At 41.1% G+C, this 18,774-nt stretch overlaps 1 long non-coding RNA gene across 1 annotated transcript in view; it reads right to left on the bottom strand.

Annotated features, from left to right (window-relative positions):
• LOC108587387 overlaps positions 1–15,360 on the bottom strand; it is a 129,109-nt gene extending 113,749 nt beyond the window's left edge. Inside the window, exons 1-2 of the long non-coding RNA XR_001905954.3 lie at positions 14,505–15,360; positions 13,850–13,906 (exon numbers count right to left, since the gene is read on the bottom strand). This is a non-coding gene — a long non-coding RNA (uncharacterized LOC108587387). The remainder of the gene's footprint in view (positions 1–13,849; positions 13,907–14,504) is intronic.
• Positions 15,361–18,774: the final 3,414 nt, after the last annotated feature.

Below are 18,774 nucleotides of genomic sequence, written 5' to 3'. Positions count from 1 at the left end.
CCAAGAACCCAAACTTTCTGCTGACTTCAAGGCAGGCTTCTTCTCAGTTAGAACAAAAGCAGAAGAGGCCAAGAAAGGGCTAGGAAATCAAGTCTCACATCCAGGTCTTCAAAACATTGCTTTCTTATTCTATCATCACCTTCCACAAAGTTTTTGAGTTGAACTATCACACGAGAGGTATCAAAGGGCTTTAAGAGAAATGCCATGTGTGAGTGAAAGCAAGAGACTCAACAGACATCTGAGTACCTATTTTGTCGCAGAGGCTGCACTGGAAGTGGTAGAATAAATGACTCTCAAAACTGCCTCTGAAGACTAATGGCCCATCCCTCTCCAGCAGCCGCCCTATACCCCAACCATCTGAACTGCAATTTGCAGCCCAACTGCAAGTGCGATGTTGACCCCCAGCATCTCCAAATCATTGCCTCTATTTTTACCCTTTCATAGTTCAACACTCAGCCTAAGTGTCTGCAATTACTCTGGACACTCTGAAATTATGTTTAACTGTCTTCTTTCTCCATGGAAATGGGAACTCATTCTGCAAAGGCACCAGGCCTTGTTCACTTTGGACCTCCTGCATCTACCATAGAAGTGAATGACAGGTGTTTCTTGAAGAATGCAAGGACAAATGAAGATTGGATGAGTTAGACACAGATTCTGCCATCAATTAAGCATCTAGGAGGGGAAGTAGCAACAGCCCCAAATTAACAGAAATCCCAAGCAAAGTACTAAATGTGATGAGGAGTGCTCAGAGGAAAGCCTTTAAAATCAGAGACTGGAGAGTAGCTACTGCTACAGGATAGGGTAGGCTTCATGGGAGGAAATGCCATGTGAAATTGACCTTAGAGGAAGTCTAGGACTAAACTAACTGAACCAAGCAGGTGCTTGTAAAGATTAAATGCAACATAAGCAAATCCTTGGGTCCATAGTGGGTGTTTTAAAGAAGGCAGTTAATAATAATAACGTTCTAGTACCAAATAACTATGACAGTTGTTAGTACTTCCATTTTATTTCTTTTATACTTTTACCATCCTAGAATCTCTGGCCATATGAGTTTGAAATTGGTGTATCTTACCAACCACAAAGTCATATTAACAGCCTTTGCCCAACTGGGCATGGAAGATATTGAGCTCCTGGCTTGTTCAGCTTTGGGCTTAGCATTTATTCATAGAATTTGGTTTAACTGGAAAAACCATAGTGGTAGTTCATACTCTACTCTTTATGGCCAGAAATCAACTCAGATTTTTCATTTTCCCAACAGGAATGCTCCAAAATTGGCATTATTTATCCGGATGCCTCCTTTAACCCTCCCTTTAACCAGATGCTCTTGCCACTAAAAGAGGACACCAAAGCATACCATGAACTTTCATCTCAATGACATTAGAGTAACAAACAGTAATAAAGGGCTCTTGCTCTTCAAATAAGATATATAATGGGTATTCTGCCTACTCCTAAAATGGTTATGGATTTTTTTTTTCAACCCATATATATTTATAAGGTGCCTTTATCATTATTGGTTCTGAACTTAGCTGCAGTGAACACTGACTTCATTCTCCTAAATGTTATTCTGGCTCCAGTTTCTCCTTCTCCAGTCCATTCTCACATGACCCCAGCATGGTCTAGCTGAAACACAGATTTTCTCACGTCCCTTCACCGCTTCAAAGCCCTCTATGACATCCCATTCTCTTCTGCAGTGGTTTTCAAACTGGGTTCCACTCAGTCTTAGGGATTTTTCTGTCTATGAATGACGTTCTTGAAGAAATAGAATGGATGGTACAGCAGAGACACGGAACCAGAAATGGCAAGTTCACAGCTTTTAAATCAGTGGCTTATTGATTAAAAAAAAAAAATTCAACAAAACTCATTGAAAAGTGTTCAAAGCCTTTACAATCTTGCTATTACTTCCCTACCTATCCACCCTTTGCGTGCTATATATATATATATATATATAATGCTTCCACTGACAACTCTCTACATCTTAAAATTCCTTGCCCTAATACAAGTCATTAATATCTACTTACAACCACTCATCCTACAATCATTCTCCCTTGGTAAACTCATATTAATCCTTTAATACTCAGCTCAAATGTCTTGTCCTCTGTCAATCCTTTCTCAGCTCCCCCAGGAGACGTTAGATGTGCCCTCCTCTTTGTTTCTTTGAGAGTGGCCCCATCTGAATACTTTGATATCTACTCCTCACAGTTACAAAGTTGAGTAGAAAAACAAAATGAACCTAACACAAAAATAGTCATAAATAAGCTTTAAAAAAATAATAATAAAGAAAAAAGAAAAATAATACAAAACAAAACAAAAAAAGAGTTCCTGATATAACCAGGCTCTATCATGAACAACTCTGTTTTCTTGTTGATTAATCTATGCATGTCAAGTATTTCAAATGTTATACAAATACTTTGGGAGCTGTTTACAAAATACAATTGTAACTTTTTCAAAGACATAGAATTTCATGAACTCAATAAAAGTAATGTCAGAGAATTGCCGAAAGCATAAGATATCTATTGACAAGTTAGAATAGACAATTATCAGGTAAAAAAGACAAATCTACACACCGAACAGGCACTTTGAAAGAGAATAATATAAATATTAAAGGATTAGAGTGGTCATTGGTAAAATCGATGATCCCCTTAGAAAGCTTGACACTTTAAATTAATAACACTAAGCTAACCACCATAACAAACAGCCTGAAATCTCAGAGGCTTAACCTAAATGCAAGTGCCTTTCTCACTCACATGGTCTAACGTGGATGGATCAGGGTGTGTTGGGGAAAGAGGCAGACGTTCCTTCGTCCACTCAGGCTCCCTCTATCCGTGGAGCTCTGCCATCTTCTAGAGCAGGGACGGGAAATCTGTGCCAGGTAGTAAATACTTTCAGCTTTGTGGGCCACTTGGTCCCGGTCACAAGCACTCAATTCTGCCATTGTAGCATGAAAGCAGCCATAAACAATACATAAATAAATGGGCATGGCTGTGTTCCTATAAATCTATATTTACAAAAACAAGTGGTGGACTGGGTATGGCTTACTGTCTATGGTTTGCCAGTTCCTGTTCTAGAGCTTCCTCCTCCTCTTTACTCAAAAGGTAGAGGGGTCCGATTGCGGTGGCTTATACCTGTAATCCCGGCACTTTTGGAGGCCAAGGCAGGCAGATCATTTGAGGTCAGGAGTTCGAGAACAGCCTGGCCCACATGGTGAAACCCCATCTCTAATTTTAAAAATTAGCCAGGCGTGGTGGTGCACTCCTGTAATCCCAGCTACTCAGGAGGCTGAGGCAGGAGAATCGCTTGAACCCAGGAGGCGGAGGTTGAAGTGAGCTGAGATCGTGCCACTGCACTCCACTCCAGCCTAGGTCACAGAGCGAGACTCTGTCTCAAAAAAAAAAAAAAAAAAAAAAAAGGTAGAGGGGAAAGAGAGAAGAAGAAAAGCAAGACACACCTCATGAGGCTATTAATGCTTATACATTCCGTGCTAGACTACTAGCTCTGTTAGGGATTTTTGCCTGATTTGGCCACTGATGTACCCTGAATGTCTACAGAAGTGTATGTAGGTGCTCAATAAATACATATCCAATGAAATGATTGAATACATTACTATAATTTTATAAGACAAAATAAGTACTTAACCAATTAATGCATTCTAAAAATTAAAAGTAGTACGTAATGTCTGTTGATCATTTAATACAGGTACTGCTCTAAAATCCATTTTGTGTAATACACCATTCAGTCTCTGACAACAGCCCTCAGGAGTAAGTTCTATTATTACCATCTTTTTCATTCAAATGAGAAAACTGAGGCACAGAGATGTTGATCATAGTTCTAACGTTACCGAGCTATGATTCCTTATTCTTGAAATGCACTTTTTAAATTTCTAATTTCATGTTTCCAAAATCTAATCTCAGTCATCTTTTTTTTTCTATACCACTTCATATGACATTTTCTTCTTTTAAAACCAAATTGCTTTCAGGTGTCTTTTCTTAATATCAATTTTTCTCCCTTAGTGAGAAGTCCTTGTTATTTTATTTTATTTCTTGCTGCAAGTATGCCACTTATCAATGTATTGTCATTCAGCTGCAAATTAACCTCTCAATGACGGCTCTGAAAAAAAATGGAGCCGGGCCCTTTAAATATTTTTCCATTGTTAACTTTACCAATAGAGGGTGCTGAAAAGACATTGCAGGAAGAAAGGTACTCCTCTTGAGCTTCTCCTGCACCTCCCAAGGTTGTGAGGGGTTAGTGAAAAGAAAAAAGCATACAGAATACCTGACACACAGTTTGTGCACAAGTAATGCTGTTTCCATTTCTTGATGACTGGTCACATCTGCCTTTAATATTGTGACTGATTAGCAACAGAATGTGGGGGTGATAGAAATGTAGAAATTTTTGTTTTCTTTTTTCCCCGTTATCTTTGGAGGAAAAAGACAACAAGAAGTGCCCCCCAACAGAAGTCTTGCAAACAAGAGGACTTATTAGATTGTTTATGATCATGAATTTACAAATCAATGAATGTAAACTTCACTATTTAGTCCTTTTTGGGGGGGATGCAGAAATAGAAACTGTATTATGCTGTATCCAAAACAAATTGTCCTGTGACCTCTGTTTGCTAGATCTTCAATCACCTGCAAAAGATTTTAAGTTTGAGTGTTTTTGTTGTCGTTTGGTTCATCTGTCTGCTTTGCAAATTTAGAAAAACACTCTGGAGGAATTTAATAAAAGACCGTTTTTTAAGGAATAAGGAAAACCGAAGAGATCGTCAAAATAATAACTATTATTTATCAAGATTGCAAAGCAAGTCATCTGTGATTATCAAAGAAACTCCAAAGTTAGGAGGTATGATTCCCACATTATATTACAGAAAAATCGTTCCAAGAGATTATGAAATGTACTCAATCACACAAAGCTAGAAAGTGACTTGGCGGGGATTAAAACCCCAGGTCTGAGGGACTCTGGACATGCCTTCTTGACCTGACACCATGACACTTCTCTCACAAACTGTGTGTGACAGTAACGTTTGCTAACACCAGATTGCAAACCCACGTCTCCCTGACTCTGTCACAGATACTCTCCTCCTATAAGGGGCAGCAGGACAGGAGGGAGGAGGAGAGTCAGAGCCAAGCACAATATTTACCACACATTTCAGATTATGACATACTCTAAAGCAAGAATTTTGGTAGGAAGCAATAGAATTTCAAGACCAACTGGCTCAGCAAGTTGCAATAAAGGGAAATTACTGACTGGTGCAACTGACAAGTCCTGATATAAAGCTGGCCTCAGGTGTAGCTATCTACCTGAGCTCAGACCGTGATGATAGTGTTCCATCTTTCTGTCCACCTGTCTGTCTCTGGTTATCTTTGGTCACTGGCTTTATTCTATCTGACTATAGATAGTCCCCAACTTACAATGGTTTAACTTATGATTTCATTATTTTATGATATTGTGAAAGCAATATCCATTCAGTAGAAACCTTACTTCAGATTTTGAATTTCGACCTTTTCCTGGGCTAGCAGCATGTGGTATAATACGCTGTCATGGTGGTGGGCAGTGGGTGGTGAGCTGGAGCTCCCAGCCAGCCACAGGATCACGAGGTAAACAACCAACACTCTACAGTGTGCTGTGTTGACAGTGTTTTTTGGATACTCTGTTTAGTGTTTTCACATCCCGTCATGTCTTCAAAACACCCATTTGTGTACAGTATTCAACACTTTATTATAAAATAAGCTTTGAGTTCAGTGATTTTGCCCAACTAATGTAAGTGTTCTGAGCATGTTTAAGGTGGGTTAGGCTAAGCTATGATGTTCGGTAGGTTAGGTGTATTAATTGCTTTTTTGACTTTTCAAGTTATGATGAGTTTTTTGGGACATAACCCCATAGTAAGCCAAAGAACATCTATATAGTCAAGCCTTTTCCATGTGACATGCAGAGCAGCTACCTTCAGCCCCAGGCCATGTTTACAACCCTTGATTTAAAAGATAGCAACTATTGCTTATCTATTTTTTGGGGGGGGGGTTCAGTGTTTTTTTCATTGATTCTTTCTCATCTTCATGAGTTTGTCTAGTTTTGATCTTTGAGGCTGCTGACCCTTAGATGAGGTTTTTGTTGGAATATTTTGTTGTTGATGCTGTTGTTGTTGCTTTCTGTTTGTTTTTCTTTCAATGGTCAGGTCCTTCTTCTGTAGGGCTGCTGTGGTTTGCTGGGGGTTCACTTCGGACTCTATTCATCTGGTTTGCTCCTGCACCTGGAGCTATCACTCAAGGAGACTGGAGAATAGCTCATTTATTGCCAATTTAATAAAGTCTGGGCAAAGTCTCAAACTGACTGAAATCATTGGACTCTTCTAACCACCTGAATGTGTGAGGCATCACCAAAATCATCCAGAGGGAGAACAAAGTGCCCCAAATCATGAGCAGCCAACAAGAAGCTCTCACTGCACACAAAATACACACATGTATACAAGCCACATTACAACATAATTCCAGCATCCCTAAGATAAAATAAGTGATAAAGCAGGGAACATTTTAACAAATAAAAGCAGTTAAATAGGGTGGCAGGGCCAGGATGGCCAACTAGAAGCCGCAGTGATCAGAGGCTCCATCGAAAAGAACCATAAAAGGGTATGAATCCTGCACCCGCAACCAACGTATCCAGGTTCTCTCACCAGAACTGACTAGGTGGCCGGCACAACCCACGGAGAGGAAGGAAGAGCAGTGTGGTTCAGCGGCCCACCTGAGAGCCACACGGGGCAGAGGAGCCCCCGCCAGCCAAGGAAGGCAGTGAGTGAGTGTGCTATCCAGCCAGGGAAACCATGCTTTTTCCACAGAACTGTGCAACCCACGGACTGGAAGATCCCACTGGTGAACCCACGCCACCGGGGCCTAGGGTCCCAACTCCAGAGCCACGCAGATTCTCAGTGGGCTCTCAGCTAGAATCTACTTGAGCCTGCGGAATTCTGGGAGGAAGGGGTGACGAGCACCAGCGCTGTGGCTCCCTGCTATCTAAGCCATTTAAATTCCTTGGAGGAGGGGCAGCAACCAGCACTGGGACTGAGAGCTGCCTAACACACTAAGCTCCCTGGATAGGGGAGGGGCGGCAGCCATCTCTATAGCTCCAGGCTGCGTTTTTCCCTTGCTGGAGCCAGGAAGGCTGGATGGCTTGGTCCCAAGAGGTGTCCCCCACAGCCCAACAGACCAGCTGTGGCAGACTGTGACCAGAGTGCCCCTTCAGGCCTGACTCTGACCCATCCCTCCTCACTGGGCAGGGCCTCCCTGCAGGAACTCCAACAACTCCAGTCAGGGGCTCAGGGACAGAAATCTTATCTCCCTGGGCCTGAGCCCCTAGGGATAGGGGTGGCCACAATCTCTGTGAACCAGCAGGCTTAGCCCTTCCTCCTGCTAGTTCTGAGGAATCTGGGCAGCCCAGACAAGCGGGTTTTCCCTCAGCAAAGCTCATCCCCTCCACCAAGGGACAAAGTGATTCGTTAAAAGGGTCCTGTTTGCTGTGCCACCCAACTGGGTGAGACCCTCCAACAGGGGTTGTCAGGCACCCTATACAGGAGTGATCCTACTGGCATCATGTTGGTGCCCTTCAAGGTCAGAGTTCCCAGAAGAAGGAGCAGGCACCCATCTAGCTATTCTCCAGTTTCCTTGAGTGATATCTCCAGGTAGGGGAGCAAACCAGATGAATAGAGCCTGAGGTGAACACCCAGCAAACCGCAGCAGCCCTACAGAAGAGGGACCTGATCATTGAAAGAAAAACAAGCAAACAGAAAGCAACAACAGCATCAACAACAAAAAAATATTCCCACAAAAACCCCATCTAAGGGTCAGCAGCCTCAAAGATCAAAACTAAACTCATGAAGATGAGAAAGAATCAATGAAAAAAACACTGAAAACCCAAAAGGCCAGAGTGCCTCTTCTCCTCCAAATGATCTCAACGCCTCTCCAGCAAGGGCACAGAACTGGATGGAGGATGAGATGGGTGAATTGACAGAAGTAGACTTCAGAAAATGAGTAATAACAAACTCTGCTGAGCTAGAGAAGAAGTTTCTAACCCAATGCAAAGAAGCTAAGAACCTTGATTAAAGGTTAGAGGAGCTGCTAACTAGAATAACCAGTTTAGAGAGAAACATAAATGACCTGTTTGAGGTGAAGAACACAGCACGAGAACTTCATAAAGCATACACAAGTATCAAGAGCAAAATTGACCAAGCAGAAGAAAGAATATCCGTGTTTGAAGACCACCTTGCTGAAATAAGGCATGAAAACAAGATCAGAGAAAAAAAGAAGGGAAAGGAATGAACAAAGACTCAGGGAAATATGGGACTATTTAAAAAGATCAGACCTATGATTGATTGGAGTACCTGAAGGAGATGGGAAGAATGGAAACAAGCTGGAAAACACACCTCAGGATATTATCCAGGAAAACTCTCCAAACCTAGCAGGGTAGACCAATATTCAAATTCAGGAAATACAGAGAACACCACTGAGATACTCCATAAGAAGATCAACCGCAAGACACATAATCATCAGATTCTCCAAGGTCAAAATGAAGGAAAAATTGTTAAGGGCAGCCAGAAAGGCCAGGTTGTCCACAAAGGGAAGTCCATCGGACTAACAGTGGATCTCTCAGCAGAAACCCCACAAGCCAGAAGAGAGGGGAATGAATATTCAACTTTCTTAAAGAAAAGATTTTTCAACCCAGAATTTCATATCCGGCCAAACTAAACTTCATAAGTGAAGGAGAAATAAAATCCTTTTCAGACAATCAAATGCTGAGGGATTTCATCACCACCAGGACTGCTGTGCAAGACCTCCTGAAGGAAGCACTAAATACAGAAATGAAAAACCAGTACCAGTCACTGCAAAAACACACCAAAATATAAAGACCAATGACACTATGAAGAAACTGCATCAACTATTGTACAAAATAACCAGATAGCATCATGATGACAGGGTCAAATTCACACGTAACAATATTAACCTTAAATGTAAATGGGCTAAATGCCCCAGTTAAAAGACACAGACTGGCAAATTGGATAAAGAGTCAAGACCCATCGGTATGCTGCATTCAGGAGACTCATCTCACTTGCAAAGACACACATAGGCTCAAAACAAAGGCATGGAGCAAAATTTACCAAGGAAATGGAAAGCAAGAAAAACAAGAGTTTCAGTCCTAATCGCTGACAAAAGAGACTTTAAACCAACAAAGATCAAAAAAGACAAAGAAGGGCGTTACATAATGGTAAAGGGATCAATTCAACAAGAAGAGCTAACTATCCGAAATATATATGCAACCAATTCAGAAGCACCCAGATTCATAAAACAAGTTCTTAGAGACCTACAAAGAGACTAAGACTCCCATAAAATAATAGTGGGAGAATTTAACACCCAACTGTCAATATTAGACAGATCAATGGGACAGAAAATTAACAAGGATATTCAGAACTTGAACTCAGCTCTGGATCAAGTGGAGCTAATAGACATCTATAGAACTCTCCACCCCAAATCAACAGAATATACAATCTTCTCTGTGCCACATGGCACTTATTCTAAAATTGACCACATCATTGGAAGTAAAACACTCCTCAGCAAATACAAAAGTACCAAAGTCATAACAAACAGTCTCTCAGATCACAGTGCAATCAAATTAGAAATCAGGATTAAGAAACTCATTCAAAACCACACAATTATATGGAAATTGAACAACCTGCTCCTAAATTATTCCTGGGTAAATAATGAAATTAAGGCAGAAATCAAGAGGTTGTTTGAAACCAATGAGAACAAAGAGATAATGTACCAGAATCTCTAGGACACAACTAAAGCACTGTTAAAAGGGAAATTTATAGCACTAAATGCCCACATCAGAAAGCTAGAGAGATCTCAAATCGACACCCTAACATCACAATTAAAAGATCTAGAGAAGCAAGAGCAAACAAATTGCAAGGCTAACACAAGACAAGAAATAACTAAGATCAGAGCAGAATTGAAGGAGATAGAGACACGAAAAACTCTCAAAAAATCAACGAATCCAGGAGCTGTTTTTTTTTTTTTAAAAAGAAACTAACTAAATAGATGACCACTAGCTAGACAAATAAAGTTGAAAAGATAGAAGAATCAAATAGACACATTAAAAAATGATAAAGGGGAGATCACCACTGATCCCACAGAAATACAAACTACCATCAGGGAATACTATAAACACCTCTGTGCAAATAAACTAGAAACTCTAGAAGAAATGAATAAATTCCTGGACATACATGCCCTCCCAAGACTAAACCAGGAAGAAGTCAAATCCCTGAATACACCAATAACAAGTTATGAAATAGAGGCAGTAATTAATAACCTACTGACTGAAAAAAGTCCAGAACCAGACAGATTCACAGCCAAATTCTACCAGAGGTACAAAGAGGAGTTGGTACCATTCCTTCTGAAACTATTCCCAATGACTGAAGAGGAGGGACTCCTTCCTAACTCATTTTATGAGGCCAGCATCATCCTGATACCGAAACCTGGCAGAGGCACAACAAAAAAGGAAAACTTCAGGACAATATCCCTGATGAACATCGATGCAAAAATCCTTAATAAAATACTGGCAAACTGAATCCAGCAGCATATCAAAAACTTATTCACCACGAACAAGTTGGCTTCATCCCTGAGATGCAAGGCTGGTTCAACATAACGCAAATAAACGTAGTCCATCACACATAAACAGAACCAAAGAAAAAAAACCACATGATTATCTCAATAGATGCAGAAAAGGACTTTGATAAAATTCAACATCCCTTCATGTTAAAAACTCTCAATAAACTACATATTGATGAAACATATCTCAAAAAAATAAGAGCTATTTATGACAAACCCACAGCCAATGTCATATTGAATGGGCAAAAGCTGGAAGTATTCCCTTCAAAAACTAGTACAAGACAAGGATGCCCTCTCTCACTCGTCCTATTCAATGTAGTATTGGAAGTTCTGGCCAGGGCAATCAGGCAATAGAAAGAAATAAAGGATATTCAAATAGGAAGAGAGGAAGTCAAATTATCTCTGTTTGCAGATGATGCAATTCTACATTTAGAAAACACCATTGCCTCAGCTCCAAAACTCCCTAAGCTGATAAGCAAATTCAGCAAAGTCTCAGGATACAAAATAAAAGTGCAAAAATCACAAGCATTCCTATACACCAAATATAAACAAGCAGAGAGCCAAATCATGAATGAACTCCCATTCACAACTGCCACAAAGAGAATAAAATGCCTAGGAATACAGCTACCAAGGGATGTGAAGGACCTCTTCAAGGAGAACTATAAACCACTGCTCAAGGAAATAAGAGAGGACCAAAACAAATGGAAGAACATTCCATGCTCATGGATAGGAAGAATCAATATTGTGAAAATGGCCATACCACCCAAAGTAATTTATAGATTCATTGCTATTCTTATCAAACTACCATTGACATTCTTCACAGAATTAGAAAAAAAAACTACTTTAAATTTCATATATGTCTTGTATAGCCAAGGCAATCCTAAGCAAAAAGAACAAAGCTGGAGGCATCACACTACCTGACTTCAAACTACACTGCAAGGCTACAATAACAACAACAGCATATTACTGGTACAAAAACAGACATATAGACCAATGGAACAGAATAGAGACCTCAGAAATAACACCATACATCTACCACTATCTGAACTTTGATAAACCTGACAAAAACAAGCAATGGAGAAAAAAATTTGTATTCAATAAACGGTGCTGGGAAAGGTGGCTAGCCATATGCAGAAAAATGAAACTAGACCTCTCCCTTATACCTTATACAAAAATTAACTCAAGATAGATCAAAGACTTAAATATAAAACCCTATACCATAAAAACCCTAGAAGAAAACCTAGGCAACACTATTCAGGACATAGACATGGGCAAAGACTTCATGATGAAAATTCCAAAAGCAATTGCAACAAAAGCCAAAATTGACATATAAGATCTAATTAAACTAAAGAGCTTCTGCAGAACAAAAGAAACTGTCATCAGAGTGAATATGCAATCTACAAAATAGAAGAAAATGTTTGCAATCTACCCATCTGAGAAGGGTCTAATATCTAGAATCTAAGGAACATAAACAAATTTACAGGAAAAAAACAACCCCATTAAAAAGTAGGCAAAGGATATGAAAAGACACTTCTCAAAAGAAGACACATATGTAGCCAACAAACATGGAAAAAAGCTCAATATCACTGATCATTAGAGAAATGCAAATTAAAACCACAATGACATACCATCTCATGCCGGTCAGAATGCTGATTATTAAAAAGTCAAGAAACAAGAGATGGTGGTGAAAATGTGGAGAAATAAGAATGCTTTCATACTGTTGGTGTGAATGTAAATTGGTTTAACCATTGTGGAAGACACTGTGGCAATTCCTCAAGGATCTAGAACCAGAAATACCATTTGACCCAGCAATCCCATTACTAGGTATACACCCAGTGGAATATAAATCATTCTACTATGAAGACACATGCACACATATGTTTATTGCAGCACTATTCACAATAACAAAGACATGGAAGCAACCCAAATGCCCATCAATGATAGACTGGATAAAGAAAATGTGGTACATATACACTATGGAATACTATGCAGCCATAAAAAAGAATGAGATCATGACCTTTGCAGGGACATGGATGAAGCTGGAAACTATCATCCTCAGCAAACTAACACAGGAACAGGAAACCAACACCACATGTTCTCACTCATAAGTGGGAGTTGAAAAATGAGAACACATGGACACAGGGAGGGGAAATACACACACCAGGGACTGTTGAGGGGTGGGGTGTTGAGGGGAGGAAACCTAGATGATAGGTCGATAGGTGCAGCAAACCACCACGGCACATGTATACCTATGTAACAAACCTGCACGTTCTGCACGTGGATCCTGGAAATTAATGTAAAATAAAATTTAAAAATCAGCTAAATCAAACCTATATTGTTGTTCTGGAAGCATCACAATTTTTTCATCAAACGAGAAATCAAAATAGGTATCTCACAGAGAGATCTGTCATTACATAATGCCTAAGCCTTGCCAGTCAGTATGCCTTGGCTTGTCGTGTGAGTTTGGGTGTTGTAAATTGTGTGTAGTATGTAATTGTGTAAATTGTATCAAGGGATCATAATGTTATGATATTTTTGTGCAACACTCAGTACCCTTTGCTACTGTATTTTAAGAAGACTATATGTCTTCAATGCTGAGTGATGTTTAATTGGCATCTAAAATGACACTCTAAGCTCTGGTATTTCTATATGTTAAACCAACACTGAATGAAAGCATGTTTATAGTCCGTGAGGCACACGCTTTCAAGATAATAAATTTTAAAAGGTTCAATGGCCAAAACATACCATAATTAGACAAGCATAATCCAAAATAGTTGATAAAACTCTATGAGAACTCTCAAAAAGATAAATTATTTAGCTTTTTCTAAAACTATGGTGTCTTATTTTAGATTTCCTCAAGAGCAAAGCCCAAGACATAAATTTGCAAAAACAGTTCAAAACGTGATCACAGGAAGCAGAAGAAAGGAATGGTGAGACAGGGAAGGAGGAAAAGCTATAAATTTCCGAGAACCTTGATCCTGGACTTCCGGCCTTCAGAACTTAGCAAATAAATTTCTGTTGTGTAAGTCAGCATTTCCCCAAGCTTTTTGGCACCAGGGACTGGTTTCATGGAAGACAATTTTTCCATGTACAAAGAGGGCGGGGTGGAGGATGGTTTCAGATGATTCAAGCACATTACATTTATTGTGCACTTTATTTCTATATTATTACATTGTAATATATAACAAAATAACTATACAACTCACCATATGTAGAATCAGTAGGAGCCCCGAGCTTGTTTTCCTGCAACTAGATGGTCCTATCTGGGGGTGATGGGAGACAGTGACAGATCATCAGGCATTAGACTCTCATAAGAAGTGCACAACCTAGATCCCTTGCATGAGCAGTTCACAACAGGGTTCATGCGCCTATGAAAATCTAATGCCACTGCTGATCTGACAGGAGGTGGAGCTCAGGCGGTAATGTGAGCAATGGGGAGCAGGTGTAACTACAGATGAAGCTTCGCTCACTTGCCTGCTGCTCACCTCCTGTTGCACGGCACAGTTCCTAACAAGCCACGGACCAGTACCAGGTACACCACAGGTCCCCCAGACCCCATTGCCTGTCTGTGGCCCAGAAGTTGGGGACCCCTGGTGTAAGTGATGCAACCTGTCATAGTTTGCAATGGGAGGTGCTATGGTCAGAATGTTGTGTCTTCCCCAAAATTCCTGTGTTGAAATCCTAACCCCCAAGGTGAGAGCATTTGGGGGTGTTAGACCATGGGAATGGAGCCCTCACTAATCTCAGGGGAATGGGATTAGTGCCCTCATAGAAAAGGCCTGAGAGAGACCCCTCACCCCTTCCACCATGCGAGGACACATCATGAAGGTGCCATCTATGAACCAGGAAATAGGCCCTCACCAGACACTGAATCTGCCAGAATCCTTATCTTAGACTTTCCAACATCCAGACCTGTGAGAAGTAAATTTCTGCTGTTTATAAACCACCCAGTTTATGGTATTTTGTTCCCACAGCTTGAACAGACCAAAATGTAGTCCAAGCACACCCACTGAGTCACATTGCTAGGGACTGAACACGGAACTCTGACTTCTTCATTCTTTATGAAGTCAACAAATATTAACTGAGCAAAACACTGTAATAAACCCCAGAGTTAGAGAGAGAATGACAGAGACACAGCCCTGACTTGTATGTTGCACAGTCTTGCGGGGAAAGCCTAATATTGAAACCTACAAATTATGAAGATAAAACAAAGCCATGATGCTAATGAGGAATTGAGGGGGGGAAAAAAAAAGCTCTTAGTTCCTTGCAAGAACTGCAACTAAAAAGCTGGAAAAGACAGTAACAGAGGAATCCACACTGTTATTTGTTAGTTACCCAACTTTATCTGAACCTGTTGTGGTTCAGAAAGTGAAACATGAGAGATCTTGGTTAATGTCTTGTTGCAGCCTACGTGATCATCCATCCTGAGTTTATCAAAGGCTCTAAGCCATTGCCAATCAATTGTTGCTGGAAGATGACTTAATGGGGTTGCACAGAAAGCACCTTAGCATCTGTCACTGCCAAGAGATGAGGCATGTTTTGGTGTGGACTCCTAGCAGGAGATGACCCTTTTTACCAACAGGATTTAAAAATACCTTCTCCTAGTGCTGCAGCAAACTAATAAAGTGCCACGCCCATACTGAACACAGACGTGAAATGGAATGCAGGCTCAGGCCCCAGGAGCTCATGCTAGACCAAAAGCTGCAACATCACTCCACCCCAGCTAGCATTTTGCAGATTGTATCTGCGGGATGCAAAAGTTTCCAGAACAACTCATTAGTAGAGATGCAGAATGTAAACTCTGCAACATGGACAGTGGCAGGAGAAAACAGAGACTCAGTGACAATCTCTACCACAATGGGAGGAGAATAACGTCAAAGATGCAGAAAGGCCCCAGTCCACATCACATCCACAGATGTTCAGTGCAGTTTTATTTATGATAGAAAACAAAACGAAAAGCTAGGAATGAACCCGAATGTTTATTGACAGGTAAATGGCTAAACAAATTCTAGTGCATCCTTATTAAGGAATACTACTCAGCGATAAAAGAATAAACTATTGGTACACACTGAACATACACAAATCTCAAAATAATCATAATAAATAAGAGTCCACACACAAAAGAATGCATGCATACTGTATGATTTCGCTTATGTAAATACTAGAAAATGTAAACTAATGTATAGTGACATAAAGCCAATCAGTGGTTACTTGGGGATGGGGAGAGGGAAAGGGAAAGATCACAAAGGGACCTGATGGATTTGTCCACTATCTCTCATGTTGATTACTGTGATGGTTTCGTAGGTATAGACACATAACAAAACATCAACTGTTTCATATGTACAATTTATTCTATAACAATTATACATCAATGAAGCTGTTTTAAAGAGAGAATATGAAACCTCATTTTCCTAAAACTCCTTCCTTGGTTACATTAGTAGCTAAGGGACTAGAGACGTACCGGATCCCAACTTGCACCTATTTTCTAACACTGGTGAAATAAACCCTGGATCTAGCTCATTGCAGTGTTGGGATGGTCATTCTTTCAATAAATCCTGCTGTCTTCATCAAATCTGAGTTAAAAGACTTCACGTACTCTTACATCTGGGAGCTGAGGTTGGATGGAGGCTACCTGATTTTTAAAGTCAAGATTCGAATGCCCCAAACAGATGACTCCAGATAGGACAATCGCCTTCAGAGTCCTGAAGAGTCATTCAGTTTCTGCCTCCGCTGGCTACTGTTCACACAGTCAGTGACCGAACTTTTTTTTTTTTTTTTTTTTTTTGAGACAGAGTCTCACTCTGTCGCCCAGGCTGGACTGCAGTGGCACTCTCTCGGCTCACTGCAAGCTCCATCTCCTGGGTTTGCACCGTTCTCCTGCCTCAGCCTCCTGAGTAGCTGGGACTACAGGCGCCGGCCACCGCGCCCGGCTAATTTTTTTGTATTTTTAGTAGTGATGGGGTTTCACCGTGTTAGCCAGGATGGTCTCGATCTCCTGACCTCGTGATCTGCCTGCCTCGGCTTCCCAAAGTGCTGGGATTACAGGCGTGAACCACCGCGCCTGGCCCAGTGGCCGAACTGTTAAGAGAAGCAGGTTCCTCTCCTCTATCTCAGGTCCCATCCAGGATGAATCTCTGAAGTTTGTCTGTCTCCACTCACTGAGAGCCAGCTTCTTTGAGGGGTTTTGAAGCTTCGCTGAGTGCTTCCGGATGCTAGGGCTCACCTCCTCCTCCTCCCTCCTTCCAGTCACTACTCCACCTCAGAAGCCTCCAACTAAAAATATACCTCTGCCTGGCTCTGGACTCTGAAACTCGGCCCCCAGGAGCTTCATTTACTTTGCTTGCTTTCTCATGAAAAATGTAATTCACCATCTGTAGTTCTATAGAGGCCAGAAATGAGAAGAAAAGAAAACTGCCGAAGCTCACCTGGACGACCTGAATAAGACATAAGATTTCATTTCCCGAAAGTGTCTCAGTTAAGCAAATACGTCCTCTGCACCCCGATAAGCAAAACACTTAACCTAGCTCTGGAAGGGAAGAAAAGCTGAACAGAAAGATGTCCTGCCCTCGGGGGAATGTGTAAAGGACTCTCTGGGAAAAAATGCGGTGTTAAAAATGAGGGACTAAAGGAAAGCTTTGACAGTCCAGAGCAAGTCAAGATGACAGTCTGGACTTTTAGCAGAAACAGCCACTTTGCAGAACACAGTAAGACGACAACAAAAAAAATTCATTAAATGTAAAGCCACAAAGACAAGAAAGGTGAGGAAGGGGACGACAACCCATGAGATGGACAGCTGAATTTTAGACAATGGGAAGCAAACTTACGAGGCAACTGACCTGTTAGACTTAAACCTGAGCCACCTAGAGGAGCACCCACAGGAAATCAGCTGTTCCTCATTGGCTATCCAATATCCATCGTGCTATTTGCTTGAAAAAAGAACCCAATTTTGTTTAAAGCGCAACATGCCAACCCAAACAATAGGTCGTGACTGGTCCCAGCCAAGCATGATACTCCACTTTCCCGGCCTCTCTCCTAGAGAGGTATAGCCATGTAACCAGTTCTGGCCAACAGGGCTAAAGCAGAAGTCTTCTGGGGCAAAACCTGAGAATTATTTTGCTTTCTTACTCAAGGGAGATATACACAGCCAGGACCTTCAACATCCCCGCTTCTTCCTGACTGGAATGTAACTGTGATGGCTGGAGCTGGAACAGCCACTCTGCAATCCTGAGGCAAAGCACAAAAGGATTGCACAGACACTGACCCTGACATACTTAGGTGGCTGAACCAATGCAGAAACTGCTGACTTCAGACTTCTTGGTTTGTGGGGCAGAAACCCTTTGTTTCAGACACTGCCCGCAGGTTTCTGGTACTTGAAGTAGACTGCAGTTTTAGCCGACTCACAGAGATAAAGGAAGTGAGGCCCCTAAAACTAAGGCAGGGCAAACAGCATGTCATGGTGATGGGTAAGTCCCAGAATGGCAGCTGTGGAGCAGATCCAGAGTCAACAGAGCAGACTGGACAGGAGCAATCTAGAGCCAGAGGGATCTGAGAAGCATATGCAAGGAGAAAAAGGAAAATAATACGCAGTACATTTGAACAGATGCAGGAGTGATTTAGAATCTTTTGGGAGTTTAGGTATGACTTAATGGTAGGTGAATAGAAAGCTAAGCAAAGACACAAGGTATTTAATAACTCCAGGAAAAAAAAAATACAGTGGAGATACATTAATTGCTGTGTAAATATTCCTTGAACAATGCTTCATAGTCATGTCATCCATAATGAACGATTTAACCAAAATTGGGATATAATGCTTTCTAGAGGTTGAAAAAAGGGAACATGAGTATAGAAGGTGTAGGACAATTTATATCATCATCTTCCATAAAGTCAATAGATTATATCTACATTTAAAACATCAATCAATAGTAGTAATATGGTGCGGCTGTGTCCCCACCCAAATCTCACCTTAAATTCCCATGTGTTGTGGGAGGGACTCCGTGGGAAGTAACTGAATCATGCGGGCAGGTCTTTCCCATGCTGTCCTTGTGACAGTGAATAGGTCTCACAAGAACTGATGGCTTTAAAAACAAGAGTTTCACTGCACAAGCTCTCTCTTGGCCTGCCACCATCCATG

Source organism: Papio anubis, chromosome 8, assembly GCF_008728515.1.
Source record: "Papio anubis isolate 15944 chromosome 8, Panubis1.0, whole genome shotgun sequence".
Taxonomy (NCBI): Eukaryota; Metazoa; Chordata; class Mammalia; order Primates; family Cercopithecidae; genus Papio; species Papio anubis.
Note: the sequence above shows the minus strand (reverse complement) of the source record. Positions and strands in the feature narration are given on the sequence as shown.